At 42.2% G+C, this 15708-nt stretch overlaps 1 long non-coding RNA gene across 1 annotated transcript in view; it reads right to left on the bottom strand.

The window, feature by feature from the left end:
• Nucleotides 1-15708, bottom strand: part of LOC145536222 (uncharacterized) — a 312877-nt gene that overhangs the window by 42666 nt on the left and 254503 nt on the right. The window contains exon 7 of the long non-coding RNA XR_014075706.1: nucleotides 10792-10880. This is a non-coding gene — a long non-coding RNA (uncharacterized LOC145536222). The remainder of the gene's footprint in view (nucleotides 1-10791; nucleotides 10881-15708) is intronic.

Genomic DNA, 15708 nt, shown 5'->3' on the forward strand with positions numbered 1-15708 from the left:
GCTGCTCTAAGTGGTTTAACTCATTTAATCCTCATGATAACACTATAAGTTCTATTGTCCCCATTGCATCAGTCAGGGTCTAAGCTGTAAAACGGAAACCACTTCAAGTGTAAACAACGGGGAATTTAGTGGAAGGAACTGGTGACACAGGTGAGTGACGAGCTGAGGAACCAAAAGGATGAAGAAGCAGGCTGGGCCTCAGCAAGGAAGCTGAAGGGACCAAGGGAAGGGACAGGGCTTCGGAGCCAAGGTCACCCAGTAGAAGCTGGGACCACAGTGGCTGTCTCTGGGGCTGGGGAGGGAGGGGCCCTCTGGCAAGAACTGGAGCCACAGAAGAGAGAAACTGCTTGAAGCAGTGATGGAGGGACCAGCCATCCCGGGTTTCCCAGAAATGCAGGGTTTACCAAGACGCCGGACTTTCAGCGCTGAAATCAGGAGAGATCTGGACAAATTGGGACCAGCTGGTTACCCTGGGACACGGAGAAAAAGGCAGCAGAAATTTCTTGGCTTCTCCTTTCCTCTTTCTTCTGTCTCCAGCCAGTACCACCCACTGGCTGGAGCAGGTAGCAGGTCATTTTGGGAAGTATCCTGCAGGGGTCAGACCCACTGCTGGACAGAGCAAAGCAAGCAAAAAACTAGAGATGGGCTTGTGGGTTGGTGGGCCCAGGACTGGCACAGCCACGTTACAAGTGGACAAACTTGGGTAAAAGGGCAACAAACCATCGCAGCCTGGCTCTTTGAGTAGCCTCGATCTCCAGGGTGGCGCTTGGGCAACCAAGAACTAGCTTGGGCTGTATAAGGCCATTTTCACCCCAAAGGGCTGTGACTATTCCATGACTGTGTTACTTTCGACTCCAGCCTCTACTGCAACACAGTCCTCTTGCCCTGGAGGCTCGGCTCAGTCCTGCATTGCTGCTAAGTCGCTTCAGTCATGTCCAACTCTGTGCGACCCCATAGATGGCAGCCCACCAGGCTCCCCCGCCCCCGGGATTCTCCAGGCAAGAACACTGGAGTGGGTTGCCATTTCCTTCTCTAATGCATGAAAGTGAAAAGTGAAAGTGAAGTCACTCAGTCGTGTCCGACTCTTAGCGACCCGATGGACTGCACCCTACCAGGCTCCTCCGTCCATGGGATTTTCCAGGCAAGAGTACTACAGTGGGTTGCCATTGCAGTCCTGCACTAGGTCTAGCTTAATGCCGAACAGCCATGAGGACCAGGACTGCTGGGCACAGGGATGGCACTGAGTGAGAGAGTTTGTGCCAGCATAAATCGACAGCGTCACTAAGCATGCTGTTTAGTTCAGCTGATACTTTATTTGCATAACAAGACCGTTTCAGTGAAGCAAGCAGCACACTGATTTCCATTCTGGCACTAGCTCCTTATCTTGTCATGGACCCGTGACAAAGAGTTCTAGGACCCGACTGCCACCAGTCCTTGGGCCACCGTATTGGTGGTGTCCTCTTTGGAGAAGCAACGTAGTATAAAAGTAGAGAAGAAAAAGCACTGTATCGGGGCTTAGATCAGTTTCCTCCTCTGAAATGTACCAGCCCAAGCTGCCCTGTTGGCCACACCAAGTGATTGTGAGGCACTCAGGCAGGCAAGGCATCCTACACGTCTGAAGGTTGTTTCCTTTATAGTAGGGCTGAATCCATGATTGGTTGGGAGAGGGGCAATCATATCCTGAATCTGCCATGATGGCTTGGAGTGGGGAGGCACAGGACTACAGGGGCACAGCTACACTCAGTCACAGAGGGCACTGAGGAATGGAAATAGCTCCCAAAGAGATGCCACGAAATACAACCCAGTGGCACTGGTCTTATGACAAAGTGTGTGAGTGTGTGTGCATGTATGCGTGGGTGGGTGAATGTACTGGGAGACCGGTGGTAGGGTCATGTGTAGAGGGGAGAGGAGAGGATTGGAGAGACAGGAGTGGGCTGCTGCGCCTGGGAGAGCTGTCCGAGGGGAGGAATGAGCAGATGATGTGAGTACAAGGGGAAGGGTTCAAAGATCCTTGAGGAGAACTGCCTCTGTGGGTGGGTGTACCAACAGGTGGATGCCATGTGTAAGCCACTGGTGTGTCATGCCAAGGGTTCAGTGGAAGGAGTGAGAAGGCAGTGCCTGCTGGGGCTCACATCTTAGAAGAGGCACAAGGTCGGGAGCCAGACTGGCATGCCCTCCAAAAATGTGGGCAGGGCCACTGGGGCCTGGCCTGCAGCCCTCACCTCGGCCAGGAATGCAGATGAGGGGCAGAGCACCCCCCCCATGTGCACCTGTGTGTTCGATCATGACAGCTGGGCCACCCCTTTAAGGGCAGCCTTGTATTCCTCTGGTCAGAGGCCAATCTGCCAGCTGCTCTGCTGGGAAGGGACTTAAGCCATTAGTTAGGACAGAAGGAGACAAAGGGGACCCTCTTGTGTCTCCAGCTCCTGCAGCTCCCTAGCTGTTCTGATGGGCACAGATGTCTGCAGGCTCTGTGAACCTTGTCTGATAGCCAAGGAGGGCAGTGGGCCAGGTCAGGGAACCGGGACTCCAGCCAGCACTGTCTGCTCTGGACGACTGCCCAGTCTGGGTCCTTCCTGCCAGAATCCACACCAAGGGAATGTCCAGCGGCAGATTCAAGGATCTCAGGCTCTCCAGGCCCATGATGTCTTCATAGAAAAAAACACTATGCCTATTTTAAGAGGGCCTGGTGTCTTGTACTAAGGCCAGATGTTAGAAGCTGGCATCTGGAAGCTGCGGCTAGAGAAGAGTGTGCTTGGGGAGCCCAGAGCCCATCTGGGGACAAGGAACATGCTTGAAGCCCTGGGGAGTTCTGGGGACAGCTCCAGGCTTAACCAAGTGTGACTGGGCAGCTCTCAGGAAGGACAGTGAGGTATGAGGGGCACAGACCCCGGGGTCGCAAAGAAGCCTGGGTATACCACTTACTACCTTGAGCACTCATGCGAACTATCAATATTTAACTCTAAGGTTCTTCAGCTGTTATGCAGAGACACAAATAGTACCCATCTCATAGGATTGTTGTGAAAAATGCATGAGAAAGTGAAAGTGTTAGTCGCTCAGCCATTTCTGACTCTTTGTGACCCTATGGACTGTAGCCCACCAGGCTCTGCTGTCCATGGGGATTCTCCATGCAAGAATACTGGATTGAGTTGCCATTTCCTTCTCCAGGGGATCCTCCCATCTCATAGGATTGTTGTGAAAACTGCATGAGAAGAAGCAGGTAAAATGCTCACTTAGCCCAGTGCCTGGCACATTAAAAGCACACAGTAAGGGATAGCTATTATCACTATTATTGCTGAGGTTGTATTAATATATGTATAGCTCTACAAGCTTACATTAAGTTTTGTCTTCTGATGAAGCTTTGCTTGAATGCCCTAATTGAATGATTTTTCTTTCCTCCTGCAGCCCAACCCCTGACAATTATATGTTGTCTTCTGAGTTGTTTCAGGTGTGTGTCCCCTTTTCCCCAGGTGACTGAAAGTTCTATGAAAACATGGATTACGCCATTATTTTGCTATAACTTGCACAGCACCTAAACACAGTGTAGGCCCTTTGCAGGTGCTGGGTTACTGTTAACTAATTGATTGACTTAGATCAGCAGGGATTCAGAGGTGGTGAGGAGTGTTCATCTATGTGTCCAGCCTTTGAATTATCTCAACTTAAGGGATTGATTTTTTTAATTAATTAATTTATTTTAATTGGAGGCTAATTACTTTACAATATTGTAGTGGTTTTTGCCATATATTGACATGAATCAGCCATGGGGGTACATGTGTTCCCCATCCTGAACCCCTCTCCCACCTCCCTCCGCATCCCATCCCTCAGCGTTGTCCCAGTGCACCGGCTTTGAGTGCCTTGTTTCATGCATCGAACTTGGACTGGTGATCTATTTCATGTATGGTAATATACATCTTTCAACGCTATTCTCTCAAATCATCCCACCCTTGCCTTCTCCCACAGAGATCTATCTATACACGTGGTGTCACTTTTCAAAAGCAATAGTGTGGGGACTTCCCTGGTGGTCCAGTGGCTAAGATTCCGTGCTCCCAGTGCAGGGGGCCAGGGTTCAATCCCTGGTCAGGGAACTAGGTCCCACATGCCACAGCTAAGATTCGAGGCAGTCAAATGAATAAAGAAATAAATAAATATTTTTAAAAAGCAATAGTGTTCCATTGAGTATTGTTTAGGGCTTCCCTGGTGGCTGAAATGGTAAGGAATCCGCCTGCAATGCAGGAGACCTGGGTTCGATCCCTGGGTTGGGAAGATCCCCTGGAGAAGGGAATAGTTACCCACTCCAGTATTCTTGCCTGGAGAATTTAAATCATCTAACTACCACACTATGTACACACACTGCAGTAAATAACTTTCTATTGCAAAGGGGTTAGATTAGATCATATTTAAGTGTTAAACTGATTCTGAAGATTAAAACATGCCCAGAGTGGGTGGATAGGGGAAATGAACTCAAAGGTGCGTTTAGAATCAGACTGTGAAGGGAACTGTGGTCAGTTCATGCTAAGGAGTTGAGACTATGTCTCATAGGCCTGGGGGGCCCCCAGTAGAAGCCAGAAGATTCTGCTGCTTCTACAGCCTCTCTGGTGAGTTCACTTTCCCAGCCTTATTAGTAGAGGGCCTGTAGGCAGCATCTTTTTTCTAGCTGTTAATTTCTGGTTCTAACCACTACTCTACCCTGCCATTTTACTTTCATCAGTCAACCTCTTGGTTACTCTTCAACGTCATGGAAGATTGTAAGCCCTGATCCTTTGGTGACAACCCACCCACCTACGCTTCTCATTCTCCTGATGTTATCTACAGGGGCCTTTCCTCCCCTTCACCCAAGCCATGCACTTATGGCCACAGCTTAGTCTGCTTAGTTTGCTTTTCTTTTCCTAGTTCTTTGAGATGTAAAATCAGGTTGCCTGAGATCTTTCTTTTTTCTTCATATGGGCATTTATTGCTATAAACTTCCCACACAGAACTGCTTTTGCTGTATCCCATAACTTTCGGTATGTTATATTTCCATTTTCAGTTGTCTCAAGATATTTTTAATTTCCCTTTTGATTTATTCTTTGATCCATTGGTTGTTCGGGGAGTGTGTAACTTTTTGTGAATTTTACAATTTTCCTCCTCTTATTGATTTCTAGTTTCATACTGTTGTTGTCATAAAATATATTTGATATATACTTTCTATTTTCTTGAAATTATTGAGACTTGTTTTGCAGTCCAACATATGATCTATGTTGGAGAATGTCCTGGAGAATGTCCCATTACATTTTAGAAGAATGTGTAGATTCTGCTGCTGTTGGATAGAATTTTCTTTATATGTCTGTTAGGTCCAGTTGGTATAAAGCATATTTCAAGTCCAATGTTTCCTTATTGGTTCTTATTGTCTGGATGATCTGTCCATTGTTGAAAGTAGGGTATTGAATTCCCCTATTATTATTGTAATTTGTCTATTTCTCCCTTCAAATCTGTTAGTGTTTCCTTAGTATATTTAGGTGCTCTGATGTAGGATGCATATGTATTTACAACTGTTATGTCCTTTTGAGGAATTGACACTTTTATCATTAAATAATGACCTTTTTGTCTTCTGTTAGTTTTTGACTTAAAGCCTATTTTGTCTGATGTAAGTATAGCTGCCCCTACTCTTTTTTGGTTTCCATTTTTGCAGAATATCATTTTCCATCCTTTCAGTATCAGCCTATATGTTCTTAGAGCTGAAGTGAGGCTCTTGTATATCATATAGTTGAGTCTCGTTTTCTTTTTTTTTTTAAATCCATTCAGCCACTGTAAGTCTTTTGATTGGAGAATGTAATCTATTTACATTTAAAGTAATTATCAATAGGTAAGGACTTACCAATGCCATCTTATTGTTTTATAACCTGTTAATATTTCCTTTGTTCCTTTCTTCCTCTCTTGCTGTCTTCCATTGTGAATTGATGATTTTGCATAGTGGTATGCTTTGATTCCCTTCTCTTTATCTTTTCCATATCTACTGTAGGTTTCTGCTTTGTGGTTACAAAGAAGCTCATCTGAAATATAACATTCTATTTTAAGCAAATAACAATATAACTCAATCACATACAAAAACTCCATGTTTTTACTTCCCCCTGCCACACATTTTGGAGAAGGAAATGGCAACCCACTCCAGTATTCTTGCCTGGAGAATCCCAGGGATGGCGGAGCCTGGTGGGCTGCTGTCTATGGGGTCGCACAGAGTTGGACACGACTGAAGCGACTTAGCAGCAGCAGCAGCACCCACACATTTGGCTTCCCTGATAGCTCAGTCGGTAAAGAATCTGCCTGCAATGCAGGAGACCCCAGTTTGATTCCTGGGTCAGGAAAATACGCTGGAGAAGGGATAGGCTTCCCTTGTGGCTCAGTTGGTAAAGAATCTGCCTGCAATGTGGGAGACCTGGGTTTGATCCCTGGGTTGGGAAGATCCCCTGGAGTAGGGAAAGGCTACCCACTCCAGTATTCTGGCCTGGAGAATTCCATGGATTGTACAGTCCATGGGGTCGCAAAGAGTTGGACACAACTGAGCAACTTTCACAGCCACACATTTTATGGTGTTGATGTCACATTTTACATCTTTTTATATTGTGTATCCATTGACAAATTATTGTTTTAATACTTATGTCTTTTAACTATTATACTAGAGTTAAAAGTGATTTACATACCACCATCATAGTATTAAGTTTCTGAATTTGACTAATCTACTTACCTTTACCAATGACTTTTATACTTTCATATGTTTTCATGTTATTGCTTAGCATTCTTTTGTTTCAAATAGAACTCCTCTAGCATTTATTGCATGCCAGGTCTAGTGTCGATGAACTCCCTTAGATTTTCGTTTTCTGGAAATATCTTTATCTCTCCATTTCTGAAGAACAGCTTTGATGAGTATAGTACTCTTGGTTGGTAGTTTCAGCACTTTGAATAGATCATTCTACTCCCTCTTGGCTTGCAAGGTTTCTGTTTAGAAATCCACAGATAGATTTATGAGGATTCCCTTGTAAATGACGAGTTGCTTTTCTCTTGCTAGTTTGAAAATTCTCTCCTTTTCTTCGACTTTTGACAATTTGATTATAATGAGTCTCAGGGCTAGTTCAAGATCTGCAGTCAGATAGAGATCAGTAGGTCTGCTTTGAGGGCATGGATGTATGTGTCTCCTGCTCAGACCCTGGGTGGGCAGGACTGCACCTGGACTGCAGCCGGGAGGGGCTAGAGCGGAATTACAGGGTCTTTTGGGGGAACTTCGGTGGGACAGAAGTTAGCAGGTATACCTCCAGGGGCTTGGACAGACACGACTCGTGCTGGTTTCCTGGGAGGGCAAGACTGCTTTCAGTCTGCAGCTGAATTCCTCAAAGCTCTCACAAAGGCACTTCTGTCCATGTATGCTGCCAAATTCTTGTCACTGAACAGGAAGATGAGCAGGGGACCTCCTATTTTGCTATCTTGCTGACTACCTCTCAGCATCTTCTTTATGACTACTATCCTATTACCTCCACTATCATTTTCCCTCACCCTCAGTCTTTCTAATTTACAAAAAAATTGGAGCAATCAGGTAGAACTTCCTCAACCCTATCCCCTTCTTCTCCACCACACACAGTATTTATGTTTAGTTACACCATTCCTATCTATCTCATGGAAGAAGTATGTCCTATTATTCTTAAGGCCACTTTCTTCCCTCATACTCTGAATTCTTTCTCTGCTCTATGACAGTATTTCCTCTCTTTCCTATTTTCTTCAACATTTCCCTGAATAACATGTAAATATATTTATTTACCATATTAAAACAATAATCCCACATCCCTTCCAAGAATACCAATTTCTCTCTCTCTCTTCCTGATAATGGTTTTTGTTGATATTTTTTATGGTTTTATATATATATATATATGTATATATATATATATATATATGGCCTATCCATACTGCCCAAGAATTTATATATATAAATATATATAATATATTTTATTATAATATTATAATTATTATTATAATATATATAAAATATATTATATATATATATATATATATATATATATGAGCTTCCCTGGTGGCTCAGATGGTAAAGAATCCACCTGCAATGCAAGAGACCCAGGAAGATTCCCTGGAGAAGGGAATGGCTATGCCCTCCAGTATTCTTGCCTGGAGAATTCCATGAACAGAGAAGCCTGGTGGGCTGTAGTCCATGGGGTTGCAAAGAGTCAGACATGACTGAGCAACTAAGCACTAGCATATATATATTTGTATTTATATATGTATATATATATATATATATATATATATATATATATATATATATATTGCACACACTCACATATGTATGTATGTTTTCCTTTCCTAGTAACAAAGACCATCCTGGGTACATGACCATCTAGTTCCTTTACTACATTGAGTTCCTGAGTTACATGGGAGCAATCTTCAAAGGTTTCTGCCATATTTTAGTTGCCAGTTAACTTTTCCTTGGTTAGAATTAAGTCCTTCTACTCAAGGAAAATTGTACTCTACTCAAAAGAACATTTTACCAGATGCTTTCTTGTTAGTCAACTAGTATTCCCGGCAGACACTTGCCATCAATAGTTCAGTTAAAGAAACATTTTCTGAATGCATAGTACATGTCAGGCACTATTTGTAGATTCTCTCTCACATCTATGTCGGTTTTGTGATCTGTACTAGGAAAATACTTTTCATGGCCTCTTTCTGGTCAGTCTATAGTCCATATCCATATGGATAATAATAGCTTTATCAGATGATCCTAATGCCTTGCAGCATATCTATTTATCTAACTTGAACATGTAGGAGAGTTAGTGCCCTTGTAGGATGGGAACCAGGTATATAAATGCCCCATCCTCCCTGTGCTCTGATGGGACACTTCAGAGGCATGTCACATTAGCCTTCTCAAAGGAAATTCTCGAATAGGATTCTGCCCCACTTGTCCACAGTAGTAACCTGCCCATTAATACACATATTATTGGTTTTTTCCCCTTCCTGCCTCATTACTCCCAACTCATTGCAAATGCTACCTCCCAAATAAATCACCTGCAGTATTCTTGCCTGGAGAATCCCTAATACTGCTACCTAGTAGTCCTGATTTTAGGCAGAGCACAAGCTGAAAGAGTGACTAACACTAAATGAGCACTTACTATGGGCCAGGTACTATAATATTCCCTTCACATTCTTTAAGATAGTGGTTGGGAGTGAGATAAGTTAAAATACATAAAATGCTTGTAATAGGACCTAGCAGATAGTAGGTAATCAATAAACATTATGTAGTATACAATACTATATAGTATATCAGCCAGGGTCCAGTCAGAGACAGAGACCACACCAGTTTTACAAACAGAGAGAACTTAGTATAAAGAATTGATAACTAGGGATGATAAAGTTATTTCTTAGGTAATTGAAAAGGTTAAAAAAAAAAGAACTCTAAAGTATCAAAAAGATAGCAACTGCAGAAAGTAGCAACTACCCCTGGGAAGACAGAGAAGAGGTTGAAATAATTAAAACTTAGAGGCTTGGAGCAGGGCCCCCTTGGAACTGAAACTCAGACCTCTGAGAGGAGAGCACTGCTCGGATGTGGCTGCTGACTTCAAGCTTGGAGGACCAGCCCCGTGAAGCTGGGACACAGAGCTCCAATGAGGCTAGAGTTGGTATCTCTGAGAGAAGTGTGATGAGGCTGGTTCTACAAGTGCTAGAAAAATGAAAAAACTAGATTCAGCTACTGCTTCTGGTAGGAACTGCAGCTGCTGGAATGAAGAAGTGTTGTTAGAATAATAAATTCTGAAGAGGGTGTGGAGAAAAGGGAACCCTCCTACACAGTTGGTGGGAATGTAAATTGGTGCAGCCACTATGGAAAACAGTATGCAGGTTCCTCAAAAAACTAAAAATAGAGTTGCCATTTGATCCAGCAATCCCACTTCTGGTCATATACCCAGATAAAACTCTAATTAAAAAAGGTACATGTACCCCAATGTTTATAGCAACACTATTCATAATAGCCAAGTCTTGGAAACAACCTAAATATTCATCAAGACATGAATGGATACACACACACGATAGAATATTACTCAGCCATAAAAAGCAAGAAATAATGCCATTTGCAGCAACATCAATGAACCTAGATAGAGATTATCATATTAAGCAAAGTAAGTCAGAAAGAGAAAGACAAATATCATATGATATCACTTACATGTGGAATATAAAATATGACACAAATGAACATATCTATGAATCAGAAACAGACTCACAGACATAGAGAATAGACTTGTGGTTGCCAAGGAGGAGGAGAGTGGAGGAGGGAAGGATTGGGATTTTGGAATTAGCAGATGCAAACTATTATACAGAGGATGGATAAACAACAAGGGCCTACTGTATAGCAGTGAAAGAAAGTGAAAGTGAAAGTCACTCAGTTGTGTCCAACTCCTTGTGACCCCATGGACTTTACAGTCCATGGAATTCTCCAGGCCAGAATACTGGAGTGGGCAGCCTATCCCTTCTCCAGGGAATCTTCCCGACCCAGGAATCGAACCAGGGTCTCTTGCATTGCAGGCGGATTCTTTACCAACTGAGCTATCAGGGAAGCCACTGTATAGCCGAGGGAACTGTATTAAATATCTTCTGATAAATCATAATGGGAAAGAATATGAAAAAGAATATACATATGTATAACTGAGTCACTTTGCTGTACAGCAGAAATTAACACAACACTGTAAATCAACTATACTTCAATAATATTGAAAAAAAAAGTGTTGTTAGGGTAAATATATATATGAAACCTTCAGGAAGCACCAAGGTAGAAGCAAGTCCTTCTTCCTCCTCCAGCCCTGCAGTCAGTCTTCCTCAAGTGTCTCCATTGGCAGAGCCTAACAGGAAGCCAGCTGGCAGAAGAGAAATGGAGTTTGTGAGTCCCTGTTCCAGTATCACAAAACAGACTATGAATGGATGGGTTTCAAGCTGCGAGACAATAGCTGAATAACTGACATGTGTGGTCTCCCCAACAATCCTTTGAAGATATCCTTGAGTTTAGCTCTTAATAGATTTTATTTTTTAGAGCAAAATTGCATGGAGAGTTATTATTCCTGAGTTTTGATGAGGAAACTTGGACTGAGAGTTACTGGTTCAAGATCATACAGCTGGTCAGTGGTGACATCAGGATGACAGTCCAGGACCTCAGCTTCCAGAGCCCACACTCATACCCACTCCCCATCTAAACAAATCTTCATTTCTTTCTCCTTTCATCCAACCTCACATGCTCTTCAATATCATTCAAGTATTCTAGAACTTTAACCTTTCATTCATTTAGTTAAGACAACCCTCTCTTCCCTCCCCGTCTTTTTCTAAGTTAGTGGCTATTTTCTACATTCTGGGATCACAGCAAATGAGGTGTTTATCAGGACAATACTCAGAACATCAAATAGTTTTGATGACCTTGGTGTTCTGTTGGTTCTATTGACAAGCACAACAAACTGGTGATACTGTTTAAATATTTGTTTGCACCCAGTTGGCACTTTCCCTAAAGTAGTAGGCAGAAGATGGAATTAGTGATCATGAGATGCTGCTTGCAACATCTGGTAAGGAGGAACAATCCAGGCGTATCTAGTTTTCACCCCTGAGATAGATACCAGCTGATTTTCCTTCTTGGACCAAGCTCCCTCATGACAACCAGCTTGTTGTCTGTTGATACCATCTTTCTCTAGATCCGGTTTCTCCTTCTCATCATTCCGAGTCATTATGCTAGGTTCAGAAACACTGGGATTGAGTTTGAAGGGTAGGTGTGAGGTCACCAGAGGGTCACTAATACCTCTCAGCAAGTTGAGGAATTTTGAGACAAGTGATTGTCCAATTGTGAAACCAACACCTGATAGCCTTCATGCTAGAGGGTAGAGATCTCTACAAGGAAAACTGCAGCTGGAATCCTTCTCAGGGGCTGCCCTTCAACAGGAAGTCTGGTTTCACTCAGCACAGCAGTGTTGACTCTGGGTCTGGACAACTCATGTGTGACCACATTTTAGAGACGACAGTTATCACCATTGTCTAAAGTTGTGATATTTCATGGTGCAGAAGTTCTTCCTTTCTTCATAACAGGTAGGAAGCTTTCTACTTGCCCAAATCCCCAAGGAAGAAATTTCTAATGTTACAGTATGGACAGTCTTAAGCTTGGCATGAGACAGACTTTGCTCTGAGGATGTGCTTTGTAGGGAGAGAGCCTCGATGTCATAATTAAGACTGTCCAGAGATACTCAGTGATATGTGACTGACATTCTAAGTTTCCTAATTGGGATGTGGATTTAATGAAATTTATGTCTAGGACAATGTTTTCCCATCATGGTAATCAGCAACCTGGGCCATCCAGACCTTCTCAAGCTGTGGCCACTAGTCAACTACAGACATTTCATGGTGATGGCTCCCATCTTTAGCAGCCCACTATTACTGAAATGTAGTAATGTAGACTGATGATTTATGAGCAAGAGAAGTGAACAATAAACCCACACACCTATGGTCACCTAATCTATGACAAAGGAGGCAAGAATATCCAATGGAGAAAAGACAGTCTCTTCAGTAAGTGGTGCTGGGAAAACTGGACAGCTCCATGTAAAAGAATGAATTAGAATACTGCCTAACACCATACACAAAAATAAACTCAGAATGGATCAAAGACCTAAATGTAAGATCGGATACTACAACACTCTTAGAGGGAAACATAAGCAGAATGCTCTTTGACATAGATTGCCGCAAGATCTTTTTGAATCCACTTCCTAGAGTAATGAAAATAAAAACAAAAATAAACAAATAGGGCCTTATTAAACTTGAAAACCTTTGCATATCAAAGGAAACCATAAACAAGATGAAAAGACAACCTTCAGAATGGGAGAATATATTTGCAAATGAAGTGACTGACAAGGGATTAATCCTCCAAATATACAAAGAACTCACGAAGTTCAGTATCAAAGAAACAAACAACCCAATCCAAAAACAGACAGAAGATCTAAATGGACATTTCTCCAAAGAAGACATACAGATGGCCAAAAAGCATGTGAAAAGATGCTCAATATCACTAATTATCAGAGAAATGCAAACCAAAACTACAATTCACACCAGTCACAATGGCCATCATCAAAAAGCCTACAAATCATAAGTGCTGGAGAGGGTGTGGAGAAAAGGGTCCCTCCTACACTGTTGGTGGGAATATAAATTGGTACAGTCACTATGGAGAACACTATGGAGTATACTCAAGAAACTAAAGACAGAGCTACCATATGATCCAATAATCCCACTCCTGGGCATATATCTGAAGGAAACCCTAGTTCAAAAAGATACATGTACTCCAGTATTCATTGCAACACTATTCACAATAGCCCTGACATGGAAGCAACCTAAATGTCCATTGACAGATGAATGGATAAAGAAGATGTGGTACACACATACAATAGAATATTACTTAGCAATAAAAAGAATGAAATAATGCCATTTGCAGCAACATGGATGGACCTAGAGATTGTCATACTGAGTGAAGCAAGTCAGACAGAGAAGGAGAAATATCACATGATATCACTTATATGTGGAATCTAAAAACTGGTGCAATGAACTTATGTGCAAAGCAGAAATAGAGTTACAGATGTAGAAAACAAACTTATGGTTACCAGGCGGTTGAGGGGAGGGAAGGATAAATTGGGAGATTAGGATTGACATATACACACTACTATATATAAAATAGACAACTAATAAGGACCTATTTCCCTGGTGGCTCAGTGGTAAAGAATCTGCCTGCTATGCAAGAGACCCGGGTTCGATCCCTGGGTCGGGAAGATCCCCTAGAGAATGGAATGGCAACCCACTCCAGTATTCTTTCCTGGAGAATTCCATGGATAGAGGAGCCAGGTGGGTTACAGTCCACGGGGTGGCAAAGAATCGGACACGACTGAGTGACTAACACTATATAGCACAGGGACCTCTATCCAATACTCTGTAATGACCTATATGGGAAAAGAATCTGAAAAAGAGTGAATGAATATATGTATATGTATGGCTGATTCACTTTGCTGTACACCTGAAGCTAACACAACACTGTAAATCAACTCTACTCCAATAAAAATTAAAAAGAAAATAAGAGAAATGACCAGTTTGTATTGTCTGCCACTCTGAGGAGAATATCAGGTCCCAGTACCTTCTATCCCTTCTCAATATTCTCCCAAATCCTAACTCACTTGATCAGGATTTAATCTTTCAGCCAACCTCCAGATGGAAACTTCTGGAGCACTACACAATTTCTGATATGTTAACAGGAGACCTAGATATATCGCAGGACCTAGGTGGACTCATGCCACAGTTTCAACTCCAGGGTCAAAAACTGAGGGAGAACACCCCATTCATGAAATCCAGGAACAGAAAAAAAGAATGGCTGCAAGCTACAGCCATTAGAGAGCATTAGGAGCCAGGAGCAAGGAGGAACTTGAACAGAACAGAAGCTAAGTGGGGAATCAAGTCAGGAGAATCAGGAGATGGTACAAAACAGATCTAAAGTATCTGCCTTTAGGTGCCAATGTCTGAACATGGCATGGATAGGGTGGGCTGGCTTAAGGTATAGAGTCAGAGCAAGTAGCAGTGAACATGTAGGAGTGAGGAATTTCCATCAGTATGGCCCATAAGGTTCTTTTAACCCATAGGCTGCTCATTTGTAGGCTGAGGTTTGAAAACATAACACAGAGCAGCCTCTAGGTCGTGTCATGAATGAATTTACTGATGACATTGATGTCTTCCCTGAAATAAGGACATTATTTCATTAATTTTAGTGAAGTTTTACAGGTGGCAGCAGGAAGAACAGGTGTTCCATAGAGGCGTTGGTTCCACCAGAGTCTTTCACAGATGGAGTGGGAATAACTTTCATCTGCATTGCCAACCTCCTCGACCAACACCAACAACATCAACCTTGAAAGATTCAGCGTCCCTCTAAAATTCTAACATGCTTGCTCTATTTGTTGTTGTTTGTTGTGACTTTAGTGTTCCAAATACAGTCCTTCAGAAGGTAACTTTTGTAATGGCATACTTCCTAGCTTAATCCCTCACCACAGAAATGGTGGAAACTAATATTCAATTGTTGCTTTATTGCCACTGAAGGTTTGTAATGACATGCTATTCTTGGAAAGAAAATAAAAGATGTTCTCACAAAGACTGGGTATTTTATTTCAGTGAGAGAGGAACATAAAATATCTTCTCAACTTTACCTGTGTGACTATAGTTGACTGAAGTAGTATAAGATATTTACCAAAGTTCTACCATTACTGAGGAATATCAAATCACTACTACACACACAATGGCCAATTTCTAGTAAGAAGGTCCAGCAATTATAGTCTCTCCTTTCATCCATAGATATTTGATTTGAATTGCTGTAGTTGTAAGCATATCCTAGTTGTAACACACCTCCATATCCAGGTCACTTTTTAAAGTCTGACTTAGCAGCCACAAGGTATTTCTTGGAAAGAAAAATAAATCTCAAATATTTAGAAGCCATTGAGTAAAAAGGAGAGTTTACCCTCAGTTGGTTTCTACAGTTTGGCTAATTGCTCTAAAAAAATTATTATTTTTTTTTACAAATTTAACTCTTTAAATGTATTATGTGACATAATATAACATGACTATCGTGCTTGAAATATTGTACCATTTTCATTCCAAAATCTGAAGATGCCTGACCAGCAATACATAATTGCT

This window comes from Giraffa tippelskirchi, chromosome X (genome assembly GCF_054371585.1).
Source record: "Giraffa tippelskirchi isolate mGirTip1 chromosome X, T2T-mGirTip1v1.2.pri, whole genome shotgun sequence".
NCBI classification, from domain to species: Eukaryota; Metazoa; Chordata; class Mammalia; order Artiodactyla; family Giraffidae; genus Giraffa; species Giraffa tippelskirchi.